We start from the raw sequence: 20762 nt of genomic DNA on the forward strand, positions 1-20762 counted from the left end.
TTCTAGGCCAATCACATTTACTGAGTGCTTACTCTGTGCCAGACATCATGCAAAGTACTCAACACATATTAACTTACTTAATCTTCCCTACACCTGATGAAGCAGGTGTCTTTAATTATCCCCATTATGAAAATGAAGGAAGCAGAGGCATGGAGAAGTCAGACACAGCTTAGGAGCATGACCCAGAACTGAAATCCAAACCTATCTTTCTCTGAAGCCTGCACTATTAACCACAACACTATGTTCAACAATTACTCTAAAGGAGAAGGAACAATGACCCCAAACAACTTTTTTAAAAAACATTATTTTAAAAGCCCCTGACTGTTCTTCCTGCAATTAGAAGAGCCAGAATTAAACAGAATGGTTGCTGTGCCAACCCACAGAAGTCAAATATAACCAGGCAGCAAATTAGAGTAAACATTTAGGAATCCCTTGCATGTGGCACACGACTCCACCCACCCTTCTTGGCACAAGTCAGGACGTTGATTATATGGATCCCGCTGGCATTTCATGTCCTCATGCAAGTCATACAGAGTATCCTCCTTACTGCCGAATGTGAACATGACCAGACTTATTTGAGAAATCTGGCACGTTATGGTGATGACTCAATGGTGCAGACAAGGGCAAGAGCTCCCGCCTGTGTATTCCCCCATTCCCCCTTACCCTTTTTATTCAGTCACCTGGTGTAAATAGACAGAGACAAGATGCTTGGCATGATGGTGAGTGCTGAAAAATCATTTCCTAAGACCTGGGATTTTTAAAGATAAAAGTAACTAATTGGTCTGGAGTCATTAACTGCAACTGGTTAGTAAGTTCTGGGAAATACATCTCATGTAAATAGTTTTTGCCATGTTTCAGATAAAGCAAGGCAGGGAGGAGAAGGCACCTAGCTGCCTATATTTGGAGCAGAGTTTATACCCCGCACATGCCAGTCAATCAGTTTGGCTCATCTCTCCTAGCATTCCATTCTACTCACTGTCTGCCATGAATACACTGTGGTTTCACATGTTAACCCAACTTGCAGGCAAGGGAGTTTTCCCTGAAAATTCTCTGAGCCTGGGTCACAGGTGGCAGTCCTGAACATTTATATGTCTGCCTTTGTACTGGGCCAGAAACACTAAAGCTCACAGGCAGCCTCTGACAAGAGAGCTGCGGAGCTGTGATCCCAGAGCCTCGACTGATGTGTATAGAGATGAAGCAACTCTGAGATATTTCATGTCAGAGTTTGCAGCCCTGGGAACACATTCTTAACCAAGATGTTACTAGCAGTGTCTCTCATTCATACCACAACTTTCTTTGCAATAAACAAAAGGATTCATAAGTTCACAAACATTACTACTTGAAAGAAACTTAGATATGGTCTTGTCTAAGGCCTCTGTCTTATAGGTGAAGAAATTGAAGTCCAAATTACTTGACAATTTTTCAACAGTATGTAATAAATGGTGGAGCCATGGGTAGCATCTGGGGCTTCTGATTTCCGAGCCGAGCATCAGTTCCAGCACTGGGTTAGACCAAATCTGGCTGTTCGGAATCATCTAGAAATCATTTAAAGATACAGATCTCTTGGCCATGCTTTCAGAACTGTTGATTTAGTAGAAATCAAAATAGGGCCCAGGAATTTGTATGTTAAGTAGCTTACTTTGATGACACTCAGGAACAGGCTATGGACTCTGAAATGGTTTCTTTCTGGTATGTGTTTGTCTTCAGTGCTATTGACATTTCTTAAGTGTCTAGGTCACTTTTTATTAGCATGTCCCTCAACTGGGGTTTGAAGTAGGAATTATTTTAAACATGTATATGTTTAATTAACTCAGTGCATTTGTGTACACTGCATAGAATTATAGATACAGGTAAATTCTTCATGTATAATTATCAGCAGAGTATACAGTCTGTAAAAGTATATATAACAAGGCCTACCTAGAAAAAGTTTAGCCATTGTTAATATAATGAGAGTGGTTTGCACAATATCAATGTAACTCAGCAGCCAAGGAGAGTGGACTGCAGTGTGCATGCTGGAACAATGACAACTTCACTGTACTAGTCAGTGGGGGCCGTAGACACCATTGAATGAGCACATGTACTGTGTGGCCTTAGCATTCAAAATGACTGAGCGAGGAGAGCAAAGAATCTGCATCAAATTTTGCATTAACCTTGAACATTCTTCCATGGAAACTATTCAGATAATTCAGAAGGCCACCGCTATGGGCAACAGGTGATTGGCAGCTTCATCCAGACAACACTCCTCCCTTACGCATCACGTCTCGTGCAGAATTTTTTGGCAAAACATCCAATCACCCAAGTGATTCAGCACCCCTACAGCCCAGATTTGGTGCCCTGTGACTTCTGGCTTTTCCCAAAACTAAAATCACTTTTGAAAGGGAAGAGATTTCAGACTGTCAATGAGATTCAGAAAAATAGGATAGGGCCACTGATGGCAATTTGGAGAACCGTGTGAGGTCCCAAGATGCCCACTTTGAAGGGGACTGAAGTGTCATTATCCTATGTACAATGTTTCTTGTATCTTCTTCAATAAATGTCTCTATTTTTCATATTCTATGGCTGGATACTTTCTAGCAGACCTTGTATTTGTAAAATACTATATGAAGAAGAGAGAAAGTAGTAAATTTGCAATTTTGAAAGGAATGCAGTTAGGCAGCTTATCTCCTACATTTCCCCATAAATACCAACAAACTGAGAAAGACTAGGAATGATTTAACTCATACCTTAAGATTAATGCAACATACATTTACACTCAAATAATCAAAAAGCAGCTATATTCCAGTGGAAAGGACAGGATCAAAATACATGAAACACGGTTTTACGACCAAGAAGAGAGATTCGCAAGAACTATGAAACGTGGGCAACAGCATAATATCTGAGTGGCAAAGTGGTAAAAGATATAAACTAGGAGTCAAGAACCCAGGATCCTCATCCTAACTTGGCTACTCACCCTGAGTGATCTTTGGCGAGATGCCCTCACTCTCTGGAGTAGTTTCTTTATCTGTAAAACAAAGGGGTTGGACTAGATGCTCTGTAATGCTCCTTCCAGCTCAATGTGTCTCTGAAAGGTTCATATCTATATCATTCAAACTCTGATCAAATGCCAGACTTGGCAACAGTTCAGAGAAAAGGACTATCAACATGCAGGGCAATAATGGGAGCTTCTCTGTGAGGGCTGGGGGTGGGAGGTGAACTCACAAGGAATAAGAAGGAATTTGGTAAGTGGAGGGAGAGAAAGGGCATACTAAAGTGGACAGCGGTTCAAGTGAATGAGCATGGAATGTTTTTGAAACAGACGTGCCTGATTAGACTAAAGGTGTGAGTTGGGGACCTCAATGAACCAAGAGCTCATGTGCAACAGTCAGCCTCTCTATTGTGGTGATATATATACACGCAGAGTCAGTGGATACTATGTAACTGCTAGCTGGCAATCATGAGAAATATTTTTACTCCATTGTGCACCTACATCTATGTAAAAAGTTGTTTCAGCTGTACAGATAGCAATATTTTTTCCCCATCTGAATTATCTGTCTTTTTGCAGATAAGGAATACAGCGCTGTCCAGCAATTTTGGTTCATGCCTTGAGTGTCACAGCTGCTGGTGGGTGGTTTTCTCAGCAGTGGAGGTTATGTCCTGTGTTGAAAACTGATCACAGGTACATGACTAGCTCCTTTAATCTTCATTAGTTTTTTAGGAGAAGCTATTATTTCTCCAATTTCACACATGGTGAAATCGGGTTCAAAAAAAGAGTTTATGAACTTCCCTAGAGCTAGAATAGGAATCTATAATTATGCTTTTAACCTCTGTGTTGATTTATTTATACACAATATTTTCCTTGATCCTTGTAAATAAGGCTTTACTTTGCTGAGGTAACTAATGGGGCTTGGGAGGTGAGAAATGAATCAGCTATTCTCAAGGATCCCTTTCCCAAGCAGTCCTGTCTAGCACTAGTCAGGTTGTTGGTGCCAACTTCGGTCAAATACTATGAGGGTGATTTACACAAGCAAAAAAAGTAGTAATTAGAAAATGTCAATGAGCGAGTTACAAATGTTGCCAGATAAATAATATTATTGAAATGATTACTGAAAACCATTTGCAGGTAGTTTGAGATGCTTTGACAAGTATTTGAGACTTTTATTTATTTGGGACCAGAGAAGTTATTTTTATATATTTGGCAAAAAAAAAGGTCAATTTTATTTTACATATAGGTCATGAACCAAGGTTAGGTACAGGTATTAAAAAGTATGAAGAAAAAGTAATTACTTAAAAGGGAAAGATGATAAATCCTGCATGCCCCCTAGGGAAGTTTTTGAACGAGTACTATTTAATGGTAGCAGTAGTTAAGGGCATGTGTGGACTTGGAGAATGTGCATGTGTATGCATACCCTTTGAGGTATACTTTTTTAATGTTTAATATCCTTTGTAATGTTCTAAATTTCTATAGACTTAATGAAAGAAGATTATAAGTCTGTATATATTTGGGGGTAAACTGTTGGTGATGGTTGTAAAGTTTATTCTTACTTGCAAACAAGGTTTGTTTCCCTCCTTCCTTTTTTCTTTTCTGTTCTTTCTTTCTCTTCTTTCCTTCCTTTCCTTTCCTTCTTCCTTTCTTACCCCCTGCCCTCCCTCTCTTCCTCTTTTTTTATTCCTTCTGTTTTAATTTCTAAGTTGGGTACAGAAAATACAACATTTGTCATAACATTAGCCAAGAAGTCATTTCCTCAAAATCATCCTTGATCATACAAGTAAACTGTGTAACAGGAATTTATTTAGAGCATTTAGACAAATAGCAAAAAGCCCCAATAAAAAATACTGCATTACCTTAAAAAAACATATAAGTGATTAAATGTAGATATGTAAATAAAGCTTAAATATTGTTTGCATATACATTGGTGCTGTTCAAGTACAATAAAGTGCAATAAAGTACTTCATTTTCTTTAATTAGGCCAGAGTTTATAATATAATCCTGTTTTTACAATTGATGTGGCCACTACTATTTTTTTCCCAAAAAAGGAGAGTAACTGTCATGGTTGAATTATCGTGTAGGCTGAATTTATGAGTTCTAATATCCTTGGTTATACCGAAGCCCCCTGGATTGTAAAGGAACTCTGACAAGGTCATTTACAAACAACAAACCATGTAATGTCCTTGTTGCTAAGCCAGTTCATATTTAATATTTTGGTTAACTATATATGTATGTAGTTTTTTGTGAGGCAAAGTGGCTGTATTTGTTGCAGTTCCCTGTAATAAATTTCTAATCCCTTAGCTTCTTTGTGTATAGCATTCTCTCCTCTCCTCGCAGTATAACTCAACCCCGAACATCCCCTGTTATTTGTTGATTCAGCATAGGAATACCTGCTTATAGATCAGACACTATGCCTGATTCTGAGGATGGGTAAGGCATGGCCTCTATTCTCAAGCAAGTCACAAACAAGGGAGGCAGCTCATGAGAAAACAAACACTGTGATATAAACTATAACAGAATTGTGTACAAAATGCTATAAATGCTTGCCAGGGGTATTGCTTAAGGAAAGTTTTGGAGCCACATTTTCCAGAATGAGTAGGAGTGTTGAGGGGCATAACATCTTCAAGAACGCCAGGAGCACAGTGTGCCTTCCAGGGCTGGAGGAGTCACAGGGGGACAGCTTATGAAGCTCCTTTATCTGTATGAACAAGTCAGAGCTTGATCCTATAGCTGATTAAGAACTATAAAAGGTGTTAAAATTGGAGTGTGACACCACCCACCCTAATATAACCCACACCCAGCCAGTTTCTGCTACCCCAGATAAAATCCCTCCACACCTCCATGATATTCTCCTCCCTGAAAAGTCTTCTCAAGGCATTCGAAGAAACACTGGTGTCAGGGACCCCAGAATTCCTCAAGTAACATAGGTCAGAGCATAGCACTCGAAGGCTGAAGGCCCATTAGCAGGGCTGTCATGAGAGTGAGAGGGTTCAAGACTCTGCCCTTCAACGAGAACCACCTGCTTTGATTTGTTACATGCATTGGTTTTCCTCTATGAGATTTCCCCTTAGCAGAAAAGTAGTTTGAGTGCTGAAACAGACATTCTCACACCATCCTGTCAGTGGGAGGTGAAATACCCACTGGAGACCTGGCTTCTAGTTCTCACTCTACCACCAACAGTGTGTCCCTTGTCAAGTGGTTCTGAAGCTACACGTAGACCAATTTTTTTTTCATGGCTCCATAGAATCCTAGAGCATGGAAAGACTTCAGAGGCCCAGAAAAATTGAGAGAACAGCCGGAGGTTACTACATAGCAGTGCTAGAGGAGACTCTGGTTCTCCAGGTAACAAGCTAGGCCCATTCTACCTCTGTCCATCGCCACACCACTCCTCCCCATGTCCACTCTTATCTGCCTGTAGCCACCACCATCTCTTGCCTAGACCACTGCAATAGCCTCTTGTTTCTACCTTTGACTATTCCCCACAATGGCAGCCAGAGTCATCACCCTATTACAACCTCTGGGCTCAAGATGAGATAAATGAGACCGGTATTATCTACTTCACAGAGTGGAAAGATCAAATAAGTCAGAATAACTCTTTGAAATATCGAAGACAGTTGTTTTATCTCTAACCCAAAATAAAATATAAAATAAAACAAAATAAAATAAACCTGCTTGAGAAGCAAGGTGATGCTGCTTGGCCTCCCCAAGTGTTTCAGAAGGGACCTTCTAATCCCTCATCAACTCCTCCCTTGATTTCCTCCACCATGATCACCTCTAAGGAGAAAAGCACACAAGCTTTGCAGAAAAGGCAGCTGGACAATTTCCTCCAAGCCCGGGGAAAGCTGCACCATTGGAAAACAAAACTGAATACTGCCATCTACTGGGAGAAAAAGGCACCAAAGGGGAAAGCTCATAAAGCAGGTGAAGATTAGAAAAAAAAGATCAGAAGAGACAAAAGATATTGCTTATGTGGGGCTGCTACGGGGGAATGGACTGAAGAGAGGAAAGGAAATAGAAAAGGCATAGATGGCAGAGTAGAAGCAGAAATTGCAATGAAGAAGCTTAAGTGGCCCTTAGGAGGCCCCTTTCTCACTTATTTCATTTTGCAGGGGAGAAAAATAGAAGCCCAAAGATTTGAGTAACTTGCTTACAGTTACTCATCTGTTAAGAAGCCCTTGCTTAATTCTTGGTGCACTGCTTTATATTACACTTCCAGTAAGCAAACATATAAACAAATGCAGGGAGCAGTGGATCTACATTTTTGGTTACCTGGGAATTATGCATCTGTCTATATATGCACATAATTACTCACATTTCAATGTGTTAAAGAAGGTGTTTACAGTGGTTAAATGAGAAAGTGGTGTCTGGCTCCAAAATCATTTACGGATGACTCATATAGAGAGAAATAGGGCATATGGAGAGCATGAGTCTTGAGAGGGGCTTTTATGGTACTTTCAAACACATTACATAATTACTTACTATTCTGTTTATTGAGAAACTGAATAGTCTGGCTTTGAGATGAGGGCAGGAGGGCCAGCTTTCTCGCAGAAAGAAGTGCTGGTAAAAGCCATTGTTCCTTTGCTGAGCCCTCTCCCAACAGAGCTAGGAGGCTGGCACCACCATATCTGAGTCTCCATCAACCTGGCTAAAACTGTTCACCCAGCCCTGTTGATTAACTGGGACCCCACCTCACCCAACTTGCAGGCCTACCCAAGATACTTTCAGTGGCTTTTCTATACCAATGGCCTGTCTTGGATCATACTGTGGACTTTTGGAATTCTCTCAAAGGTTTACAAACCTCAGATAAGCAGCATCTGGCCTCAGCATGCCCCATGCCTCCTACTAAATGGCCCCAGGCCCTGTACTAGTGGCAACCAGCCTTGGTTTGCAGCTTAGCCTCTCGCAGGAATCTCCAGGTCCAGCACAAGTAGTAGACATCTGCAGATTGCTCTGCAGCTCATGCTGAGTGCCCCTAAGCAGGGCATAGACAATGGCTAATCTTGCACCTGTCAGGAGGCCCCAGAGCTACAGCATCCTATGACCAGCTTTAGACCACACTATAGCACTACCTAACCACCTGCACAAGCAACACACTTAAGGGGTGGACTCAGTGGGCACCAGAGCCTCAGAGAAGCAAATCTTGCTCTGTGTGGTTAGTCCCTACACAGCACTCTCCCACTATAGTTGCAAACAGCCCCTGAAGCTGATTGGCCTGGAGGTAAATCCCTCCTATTGATGTACCAACAGCAATCAAGTAGCAACTACAACAGAACGGCAAACACAGCCAACCAGGCAGGGTGCACCAAGGGCTCAAGTAACTTGGGAGGCTGCACCACTATGTCATACGTGACACCTACTACATAAGGCAACCCCACAAAAACTGAGAGACATAGCAGATCTAACTAACTTATAGAAATAAACACAAAGAGGCAGCCAAAATGGGCAAAGAAATGTGTCTCAAATGGAAGAACAGGAAAAATCTCTAGAAAAAGACCTAAATGAAATGGAGGCAAGCAAACTACCAGATGCAGAGTTCAAAACAATGGGTATAAGTATGCTCAATGAACTTAGTGAGAATATTAACAGTATAAAAAAGGACACAGGAACCATTAAAAAGAAGCAGTCAGAAGTGAAGAATATACTATCTGAAATGAATAATACACTAGAAGACATCAACAGCAGGTTAATGAAGCAGATGACTGAATTAGCGATTTGTAAGGCAAGGTAGCAGAAAACACCCAATTGGAGCAGCAAAAAGAAAAAAGAATTTAAAAAGTGAGGACAGTTTAAGGGGTCTCTGGGACAACATCTGCATCATAGGGGTACCATAAAGAGAAGAGAAAGGCAGGGAATGGAGAACCTATTTGAAGACATAATGACTGAAAACTTCCCTAACCCGGTAAAGGAAAAAGACAAACCAGTTTGGGAAGTGCAGAGAAACCTGAACAGGATGAACCCAAAGAGGCCCACACCAAGACACGTCATAATTAAAATGCCAAAGTTTAAAGACAAAGGGAGACTCTTAAAAGCAGCAAGAGAAAAGCAATCAGTTACCTACAAGGGAACTGCCATAAGACTGTCCATTGATCCTCATCCTCAACAGAAACTCTGTGGGCCAGGAGGGATTAGAATAAAATATTCAGAGTGATAAAAAGCAAGGATCTACAACCAACATTAACTTACCCAGCAAAGCTATCATTTACAATTGAAGGACAGATAAAGAGCATCCCAGACCAAAAAAAAAAAAAAAAAAGCTAAAGGAGTTCATCAGTACCAAATTAGTATTATAAGAAATGTTAAAGGGTTTTCTTGAAGAAGAAAGAAGGAAGAAGGAGAAAGAAAAAAGAAGGAGAAAAGGAAGAAGAAGAAGAGGAGAAGGAAGAGGAAAAGGAAGAGGGGGAGGAAGAAGAAGGAGAAGGAGAAGAAAGGTGAATAATAAAATGGCAATATATACGTATCTATCAACAATTACTTTAAATGCAAATGGCTTAAATACTTCAATCAAAAGACATACCATGGCTGAATGGCTAATAAAACAAGACCCTTACATGTGCTGTCTATAAGAGACACTTCAGATTAAAATATACACACAAATTGCCCTGGCTGGCATAGCTCAGTGGATTGAGCATGGGCTGCGAACCAAAGCATCGCAGGTTCGATTCCCAGTAAGGATACATGCCTGGGTTCCAGGCCATGACCCCCAGCAACTGCACATTGATGTTTCTCTCTCTCTCTTTCTCACTCCCTTCCCTCTCTAAAAATAAATAAATAAAATCTTTAAAAAATATATACACACAAATTAAAAGTAAAGGGATGGAAAAGATATTTCATAAAAATGGAAATGAAAAACAAAAGCTGGGATAGCAATACTTATACCAGACAAAACAGAGTTTAAAACAAAGCCTATAACAAGAGACAAAGAAGGATCCAGCAAATTCACTTCTGGGTATTTATCTGAAAAACACCCAAAACACTAAATAAAAGGACATATGCATCCATATGTTCACTGCAACATTATTTACAATAGCCAAGATAAAGAAGCAACCCAAGTGTCCATCAATAGATGAATGGACAAAGAAGTAGTCCATATGTGCAATGGAATATGACTCAACCATAAAAAAAGAATAAACTTTTGTTATTTGCAGCAACAGAGATGGATCTAGAGGGTATTATGCTGATTGAAATAAGTCAGACATAGGATGACAAATACCAGATAAACAAGCAGAATGGAAACAGACTCATAGATACAGAGAACATTTTGATGGTTGCCAGATGGGAGGGGGGTTGAGAGACGGGTGGAAAAGGTGAAGGTATTAAGAAGCACAAATTAGTAGTTACAGAATAGTCATGGGGATGTAAAGTACAACATAGAGAATACAGTCAATAATATAATAACTATGTATAATGTCAGATAGGTACTAGATTTATCAAGGTGACCACTTTGTAAGTTATACTCGTATGAATGTTTCATCACTGGTTGCACACCGGAAACTAATATGATATTGTACATCATCTATAAATGAATAATAAAAATTATGTAGAATAAGCAAATAACAATCATTGGTTGGTGGATACTCAGAAAAGTTTAAATCATCCTGTTTATATAATATTCTCATAGCTGAAAGGAAATACACCAGCAGAGTTCTTAATATTGCTTCCTCACACTAGGCTGCTCCCTTAGAGGAAGTGATTCCTTCTTTAAACTAAAATAATTTAAACCTCGACCCAAACTCACAGCTCTAGCTCTGGAGTTCGTCATCCTCCCCACATCTGGGGTTACTGTAATCTTCGACAGGACATTCCTCAAAGCCTGAGTTACTCAATCAGGGACAAGGTGGAGGAAGTGTTGGAATTGGAGACTGGCAGTCCAGTGTGGGCACTGCGATTTCATGCCTGGTCAACTTCAAGATCTCTCCACCAATCACAGAAGGCAAAGAAGGAATTCCTCAGGTCATCCTGTGATGAGACCAAATATGTCCCAAATCAGTATCGCAGAAACACTAAAGTTAGATCTACATTAGGAAAGAAATATATTTCCCAAAATCTAACATGGAAATAAGCCTCCATTTGAAGACAAATACACTCTATCTGTCCCTGTGGCTTCTAGGCTATGATTTGCAACCTAGAATAGTATTGAAAGTGATGTCTCTAGAGTCAGACTCCCTGGGTTTAAGTCCTGCTCTTGAATCTTACAGTCACGTAATCTTGGTCAAGATGCTTAACCCCTCTGTACCTCAATGACCACACTCTTAAGTGAGAATAATAATGGCACTATCCCATAAAGTTGTTGGGTAGATTAAATGCATTAATGCATATCAAGTTCTCATGAAAGCACCTGGTCATTGCTAAGTTCTCAATAAATGTAGCCATTATACCTACCATATTAAGAAATGGCAACCCATTTCAGCACCGGTTCCCATATCCTTTGGTTGATTCAGCAGAACCTTCTAAATTACTGGTTTTCTGCATCACAGTCACAATTATATTCTAAGTGAAGGCTTCCCCTCATTATTCTCTATAACAAGAAGTGAGCCCATATGAGGATTTGTGATTCTCGCTCAGGAAGGGCAATTTTCTCTTCCAGCCATAGTAATTTGAATAAAAGAAGGACAATAAGGCATTTAACGTGCATTGAACACTTTCTGTGTATCAAGCTCTTGGCTGAGGGTAGCACATTATCTCATTGCATCCTCACAACCTGTGCTATGTAATAACTTTAATTATCCTCATTCCACAGAAGAAAGATTAAGTTACACTGAGGTTACCTCTTCTCCTTATGTAAAAAAGATTTCATTTCCTAATCTTAATGAAAGTTAGAATTTTGATGAATGGCTACAGTTGACAATCAAGAAGTCATTACTGAGGGAGTACTTGGAATTTAGCTGGTGCCCCCATAATCAATGTCAGTTTTAGAGAAAAGCCAGGATCTGGTGTTCCCCAGGAAAGCAAGATAAGGGAGAGGGAAGGTCTTGGGGCAGACAGCTTTATTGTAGAAGGAAACTGAGGCCAGTGCTGCTGGGACCTGGGTGAGCACTAGGAGAATTCCCAGGGAGACAAGTTCTGAGAGGTTCCTGAGGTCTATCTCTGCCCATGGGAAACTAAGGGACAATAGACTTTCTGGTCCCTGCTGACAGCATAGTGAGAGGTGAATGTGGCCCAGAAAATGCAGTTCTTCCCCTAAATCACCCTAACATCATGGTGATGATAGAAGTGTGTGAAGACCATTCAGAGGGCAAACTCAGGTCTTGACCAACTCAAGGGACATTCATGGTGAAAGGAGATGAAAGAGAGTGAGTCTGAACCTCAGGCCTCTTCTCACTTGTTATGGAGCCCAGGCTATCAGTGGGGAAGTGTATGGGTGAGGGAAAGGGGTACAGGTAGGGGCTTCACCATTTGGAGCTGTGTTTTTTGAATGTATAAAGTTCTGCGATGGGTGGAGCATGTGTAAGGAGGAGGGATAGGCTGTTGCCTGGGTAGATGGAGAAGAACAGGGATTGATCTGGGAAGAAACAATGGGCAGCAATGACACCCCCCTCAGAACCACTGAAATGAATAGGAGAATGAGGCAGGGCGGCTTCTTTGACTAGGGAGATGTAAGGAGTCTGAGCCCGCTATCCTGGGGAACTCATCCCTACCCATGGCCAGTGCCTTCACAGCCAGGGGACCCCAGCTCTTGCAGCAGGAGTAACAGCAAGAAGAGAACAGTCCCTACAGGCATGGAAGGCTATACTTCTAGATGGCTAAAGTGTCCATGGGAGGAAAACAGAACTTGGATAAACACTGTGACTGTCAGGAAATAAGAAAATATTGTCACCAGCAACACAGACAAGGCAGATGACTTTGATTTGCCATGTGAACTCCTGTCCAAATTGAACTCACAAAGCAAAGCAAAACCAGGAAAGCTGATGACCAGGAGGGATGGCAGGTGACCTCCTCATTCTCACAAGACACAGCAGCCATTTAATTCATGTCCCTTTGCTCCCTGGGTCCTCTAAGATTCTGTTTGCTGGTCACAGAATGTTCGGCATGGGAAGAAAAGGATTCCAGAAGTCAAGTTGAGAGCAGATTCTAGATGACCCAGTAGAGAAGTTCTGTTTATTTCAGAGGGAAGTGGGAGCTATGAAGAGCTTTGACTGGATCCAGCACAAAGAACTCCAGTGGAAAGAAGCAAGACATGAGAATTGGGGAACCCCCTTAGTAAGTTGGCAGCAGTAACAAGCCTAGACTGGGTAGTGGGTGCCTCTGCCCTGGGTCCCCCCTTTCAGAAAGCTCAACTCTGGTCTTTCTCTAGCTGCACCCCTCTCCACAGGGCAAAGAATGTTCAGGGCCAAGTGGATGTACCCTCCAGGGGCCCACGTCCCTCCTTCCAGACCGTACCTTAAGCATCATGGGACCTGAGGATTCCTAGACCAAACAGATCTGAGCACAAATTCAGGACCTGCAGGAGTCTCTTCCCCGGTTCTGTCCCTGTCAGGGGTTATCAGCGTGCACAGGTACAGGCCCAAAGGGTGGCAAAGGGCTGTTTTATGGGGCAGGGAGGGAAGAGTGAGATGGAAAAGAGGGCCCACACATCTGTCCTCGTGTGAGGACAGAGCCCAGTGAGTAGGAAGAAAAGGGGCCAGGCTGGGGGCTCTATTTCACTCTTGTTGGGGGTCCAAAAGTGTGAGGGGCAGACCTGGCTAGCATACACCACTGGTGGGAGGTAATAAGCGGCTATTGCAGGATGGCTACAGTAAAAGGATGTTGTAGAAAGAAAAATCTTACACTCGGCTGCTTGCTGGGGGCTGCCCTGCCCCTGTGTGGTATCTCTGAGGCTGCTTTTCAGGTCCAGTAATTACAGGTCTAGCCAAGGGATGGGGTGGGGTGGGGCTGAGGTAAAGTGGGTGAGGTCCTTTTGGAAAAGGTGGTTAAGTGTCTGAGGCTGCAAAACCTAGGCACTGGCCAGGTACAAGGAACAATGTTTGGCAAAGAACAAGGGGTGGGGCCACCACTGGCTGCCAGGCCTGGCCAGGTGCTGGGTCTCCTGCAGACATGTGGGCATGGGTTCCCGCACTTTCCCCATGATGAGCCATTCTTTGGCTCTCTGTGGGTGAGGGCTGAAGTAAAGAATACATCTGGGGATGCAGCTGACCTTTATGGAGATGACCTCATTTCTGCCTCCTATTACATGTGTTCTAAGTGGCTTTGGGAATCGCAGTCTTTTGCTTAGAAGCTATTTTAATAATGTGATTCTTAGAAGCATCCTTGGAAGATTGCAGCCCATACCACCACAGGAAAAGTTTCCCCTGCCTTTTGGAAGACAAAATATTTTAAACCAAGGGAATGAAGGTTGGACTACATACCGTTGAGGTCACATCCAAGGCTGAGATGACAGGATACTGCTCCCCTGAACTTCCCTAACCACCTGTTCAACATCATCAGTGCTTCTGGGCTGGGTTAGCATGCCCAGAGACAGAGTGAAGCTCTAGTGAGTGACTGTTGTGACTGATAAAGGACCCTGAAAAATTCTATGATCAGAGGTGGATGTTGATAAAGTAGGCCTCAGGGCATTTTTTATGGGTTCCAATGGGCTAATTGGTATATTTAGAGCATTCTTTTTATTCATGATTATAGATAATTAAAGCCATCTTCATTCTACTTTGTGTTCAGATACTGCACAAGGAGAAATGAAGTTAAATCCTGAAAAATTCAGAACACAGAAGATTCTTTCTTTTGGAGAGATTTGGCATAAAACCATATATTGAAACATTCCAATGTCTTCATGGGAGAATTCCTTTGGAACTCTCTGGTTTCACATGAGGCCTAAGATCCAAAAGCAGAAGGGCTAACTCTGGACCAAGAAAGAGACTCTGGAGAAAAGGGAGCAATAAAAATATGCAGATCCAGTGTGGGAGGTCCAACTTGAGGAAAGAGGAAGAAGGAAGCAGACCTTCTCAGAGGAGGTGAATAATGACAATACTTCCACTACAACCTAGTGGATAGGAGGTTTTCTGGCCAAGCAGAGAGATAGAGGGAGAGAGAACAGAAGGCTGTAGTCTCTGGAAGATGGTTTTTGGTTCCACTGGATCTTCATGGTATGAAGAAAGAGAGTAAAGTGACAGGTTCATTGCCTCAGTAGCAGACTGACAACTGTCCCACTCCTGACACCTGGGGCAGGGCAGGGAATGGAGCTCTACAGCGGGCCTGGGGAGTGGCCAATAGAAGTCTTTTTCAGAGCAGTGGAAGCACAGTGTAGGCACCTCAGCAGGACGGTAGTAATCATAGCATTCAAAAAAAATCAGTGTTCAGAAAGAAGGCAGCCATGGTGTGTTCCTGGATGACAGAAATTCCCAGAAAAAGAAAAACAAACAACTAAGAATGCACCAAGAGTTATACAAGGGCAAAGACTGACTGAGTTTAGATTCCCTCAGAAACTGGTAATGAGACAAGGTTTTGAATCCCATGTATTTAGAAGGTGATCTCAGAAAACACTGGTGAAGGACAGAAAAGCAATACAGGGAAGGAAAAGCAGCCAACTTGGATGTGCTGTCAAGTAAATTACCATTGTGGGCAACTGGAGCTCAGTTCCAGTGAGCATCTATGGGAGACAGTGTAGAAGACATGCCTGTGTTATCTTGCTCAAGGGACAAGTTGAGAATCCACCAACTCCCATCAGCCACTGGTTGAAATTCCCCTAGAGAGTTTTAATTTCTCAACACTTGGCCTGTCTCGGCACACAAGTGATATTTTTATCAAGTTCCATGACCCCAGGCCATCTACTAAACAGAGTTCCAGTCATCATGATGATGATGGCATGTCGTCTCCTCCTCCTCCACCTCCTCCTCCTCCTTTCTCTCTCTCCCTCTCTCTGTCTTCCTCTCTCATAAAACATATCTGGTTTGGTTTCTTAGGAATATCCACTCTGCCAGGTGAGCAACATGACATTTCTGGTACTCAAAAAACTCGTAGTAACAGAAACAGGTATCTTAGAAAGCCTATTTTCAGTCTGTCTTAGCTATACGACCTTTATTCATGGCCGTTAGACCAGCCCCTTCCCCACCAGGACCCTGCAGTTATGCACTTACTTCAGAGGGAGTCCCTCATTTAACCCTCACTCAGTTCTACAAGTAGCTGCTACTGTAATGACTGCCCTCCATTCAGAGGTGAGGAAAATGTGACTTGGGTTAGAGAGCTTCTCAAAACCACACAGCAATTCACCCTCAGGCCTGTCTACTCCCTGATCTGAGATTCCTAATGACCACATTCTCCTGTCTGGTTACTTGCAGCTGATTCCTGGTGCCTCTGTGGGATGACATAGGCACATTTAATGAAACTACTCCAAAAAAAGATGACAGACAAACAATAAAAAAAATTCTTCTTAACACATATATTCAAGTAAGAGTTTTTTTTATAAAACTGTAAAATGCATGAGGAAAACTGCCCCAGTCACAAATGCTCAGCAGCTGAATTGCCACAAAGCAAACACACAACACAGACTTCAGCCGTGGAGCCGTGACCAGAATCCATAGGACCCCTCACCCACCTCCCATTTTCCGCCACCCTCAGAGGTAACCACTATCTTAACTTCTAATACCACAGATTATGTCTGCATGATTTTTAGCTTATATAAATAGGATATATCATGCTATATTTGTGAGATTCGTCCATGTTGATGCATGCAGCTGCAATTAGTTGATTCTCATCATCCCATGTGGGAATATACCACAATTTGTTCATCTGCTTTGTGGTTCATGGACATTGGGTGGCTTTCAGTTTGGGACTATTGCAAATAGTCAACTTTGTGAAATATCTTGTATGTGCCTTTTGGTGCACTTTTGTCTGCATTTCTGTTGGGCGTGTATTTAAGAGTGGAATTGCTGGGTCATGATAGAGGAAAACTGAATCCCAAGTTAGTCTTCCCTCAATGAGCTCTGTTCTTTCCAGGATCTCCCTGCTTAGCGAGCTCTCAGAAGCCTCCAAATGCATGATTTTTTAATATTTTATGCAGCTCTTCTAGTCTTTCTCAGGGGGACCACTTGCCTGCTACAAGTTACTCTCTCATACAGGAAGCAAAAATGTACTCTTAATACATTTGAATAATTTACTGATACGTATTTACTTAATTTCCTATCTGGATTATTAATGTGAAAATAGTTATATAGACTAAGTCTTAAAAGAAAAAATAACCTAAGTACAAGTGACATTACTCTTCTCAGTACTCTGTGACCAACACCTTTCCTAACTCTGGCTGCCTTTGTCTGCCTTCTATTTTCCAGTCTCCTTAGAAGTTGTTTATAGTCTGCCCTTTAACTTCAGATTTAGAAATAGATGCACATTTGAGTAGAGCTGTTAAACACCTGATTAGCACCTTTTGTGGTTACTTTTGATCATTAACTGTCCCTCTAATCACTCCTGTCTGGCCTCTGGCTTTTCAAGTTAGTTTCCCTCTCTCTTAGTACCTCTGGTCCAGGTCTCATGTTTAACCCCTTCCTGTGTTTTGGGATTGCTGGGGGTTGGGAGAGCTGTCAAAACACAGATGCTGGGCCCTATCCCCAGAATTTCTAATTCAGTAGGTCAAGTAAGGCCCGAGAATTTGCATTTCGAATAAGTTCCCAGGCAATGCTGATGGTCCAGAAAAACATTTTGAGATATGCTGTTCTAGTGCCATCTCTATTTTTCTCCAGTAATTGTGAACTGTCTTTTGAAAAGAAGTTATTGTGTCCACCCCAGATGTTTCTAATTTCCTCATGCTGGATTGCGCCCATCAACTGGAGAGTGATAAAACATAGGATTTTAAAGGGGCTGGACCCATGTTCCTTCTGCATCAATTTTAAGAAAACAAAGCAATGGTATAAATAAACAGGTCTTTCCCCAATAACTAGGAATCAAAAGCTCCTTTTCAACTGAGTTATATTTAGAGGAGCTTTCTTTAAATTTTGGACATATTTGAGAGGAGGGGAATTAAACGGAAGGTTCCTGCACGACTCAAATCTCCCCCCTTCCATCATTTAAAAAAATGTCATTTATGACTGCAGGCCTGTGAAGCCAAATTTATTTATAATTCTCAGTAGCCCTCAGGTTCTGGGGCAATCTAAAGACACAAACCTTTCTTTGTTTTTAAGTGAAATATCTGTTGAAAACATATTTTATGCATATTTGTCCAGATTTAGTCAAAATAACACAAACTCTCAGCTATCAGGAAGTGTACTGTGATATACAGTAGGTAAAACAAACATGAGGTTGACTTCACACAATGGCATTCATGGCATTTTGTCAACTTTTAAATCTTTACAGTATGGAGTGTACAATAGCAGCCTAAAGTTTTAATATGCTGCCTTGTAATCAAAGCCTCATCTACCACAGTGGAAGGGGAGGGTGGGGGAGACTTCTGCCTTGTGTCTGAGATGGAACAGGCAGGGCTGTTTCTCAGTCTCACTATGCATACTCAGAGCATGACAGTTTCCATGTAAGGGAAAACTACCGCTTTTAACAGAAGATAAATTAAGCCCTCAGGTTAGAGAGAAACCATAAGGTTAGGATTCAAAGGATTAAAAAAAAAAAAAAAAAGGAGGTTTCCCTAACTCTGTTAGAAGGCTAAGTAAGAGTTGAAGTTTATCTGCTTTCCTGAAATGGTGCTAATGAGTGATAAGGGGCTCTAATTTGAAGACACCCCGGAGCTGTGAAAGTGTGTGTGAAATGCAGACAATTCATCAGCAGAGCAATAATCTCCTCACACAAATGGAAAAGCCATTTTGGTGTCTTCAGATTTCTGATTAAAACTCAAGAGGAGAAGAACACGGGAAACAGAAATTAAATTTTTTAAAGATTTTATTTATTTGTTTATTTTTAGAGAGAGAGGAAAGGAAGGAGTAAAAGGGGGATAGAAATAGCATTATGGGAGAGAAACATCCATCGGGAATTGAACTGGCGACCTCTCGTTTTTCCGAACAACAGCCAACCAACTGAACCACATGGGTCAGGGCCAGAAACTAAATTTTAGCACACCCAGTATTTACCAGGCAATATTCTAGTACTTTACTAAGAGTCATTCATCTAATATAATCCCCCCCAATAACTTTCAAAATATGGAGCTATGTTTTCAGGTGAGGAAACTGAGGCACAGAGTGGTTAGATGACACAAAGTCTGTGACTCAGTTTCCTCACCTGTAAACAAAGCTGATCAATGAAGAAATAGATGTTCAAACCCACTGCTGCCTGATTTCAAATCCATTATTCCCCCTTTAGCACTTATATAGACCTATCTCAATCACCTAATCAGTGATCCCCCCACCCGTTCCAGGGACTGCATTTCAGAATTTCTAAGCCAAACATATATAGGTTCAAAAAGATCCAAGGTGATTCTGAACCATACATCCCCACCCAGATCCCAGGCACCACTGATTGCTTTCTTCTTTCCTGCACCAATAGAAAAATCATTGGTAAATGGTAAAGGTACTTTAATGAAATGTCACTGGAGTTGGAATTTGGAAACCTGGGCCAACTCTGCCACTGATAATTTTGTCACTTTAGGCAAATGGCTGAACATATGTTGTTCAATCACTATTCATTTACTAAGCAAAGATTAGTAATATTTCCAGTGTCATAGGCTCTGTACAGAGAGAATTTTATATAAGCCATACCCTCTGCTTGCACATTGCCCATAGTCTAGTAAGGAATTAAGACATTTAAACTATTTGACATTCAAAAATAAGTTGAATAGCACAAATTCCTATAAAGGGGTCATGAGAGTATTATTCTAAAAGCTCTTGCATCTGCTTGGATGGGCACCAGAGTCAGGAAGATTTTAAAAGGAAAGAAGAGGACTGAAGGAGTTTGCCAGGCAAAGTGGAGAGGGGGGAGATTCCAGGGCAAAAAAAACAACACATGTAAAGACATTCATGTTCATAGATCTGAATGCCATTTGATGGAGTTGAAGCATGGAGGGACATGGCGTACTCCACTAAGGAGTTTGAACTTTCTCTTGTAAGTCATGGTGAGACATGAAAGTTCTTGTAGGGCCATCAGGTGCTTAAATTTGTGTGTTAGGAAAAACAGTGTAACAAGTGAACTCAAGTGAAATGAGACTAAAAGCAAGGAAATCAATTAGAATGATGTACCAAAGACTCAGATAAGAAATGATGCCAATTTGATCTAGAAAAAGATGGAGGAGAGGGAGAAGAGGAGGAAAATAGAAAAAAATATATAATATACAATATAAAATGTAATGTGTATATATATTATTGTGTGTGTGTGTGTGTGTGTATATATATATATACACACACAAATATATACATACAGGTCCAAGTGACTTTTTTTTTTCATACTCACTCGAGGACATTTTTTCATTGCCTTTTTTTAGAGAAAGAGAAAGGGAGAGAGAACATCATTGATGTGAGAGTGAAGCATTGATTAGTTGCTTCCTGTACATGCCTGGATCTGGGATTGTGTGTGCCTGGACCAAGGATCAAAAATGCAACCTAGATATGTGTCCTGACCAGGAATTGAACCCACTAACTTCCTGTTATGGGATGATGCTAAAACCAATTTGAGCCACATCAGCTAGGGCTCAAGTGACATTCTTAAATAGAATGAACAGACAAGTCTGAGCAGTAAACACAATTAGAGTCATGAGAAAAATGGTAGAATAAACTACATGAAGATATGATTATGTCTGTTTTGCTCACCATTATGTATGCTGTGCTTCATACAGTATGGATCACATAACAGTTGCTCTCTAAACAAATGAATGATTACATGAATAAATGAGTCATCACTTTCAGGTCTTGGGCTTAGGTAGCTTAGTGAATGCTTGACCCTT

Source organism: Phyllostomus discolor, chromosome 9, assembly GCF_004126475.2.
Source record: "Phyllostomus discolor isolate MPI-MPIP mPhyDis1 chromosome 9, mPhyDis1.pri.v3, whole genome shotgun sequence".
Taxonomy (NCBI): domain Eukaryota; kingdom Metazoa; phylum Chordata; class Mammalia; order Chiroptera; family Phyllostomidae; genus Phyllostomus; species Phyllostomus discolor.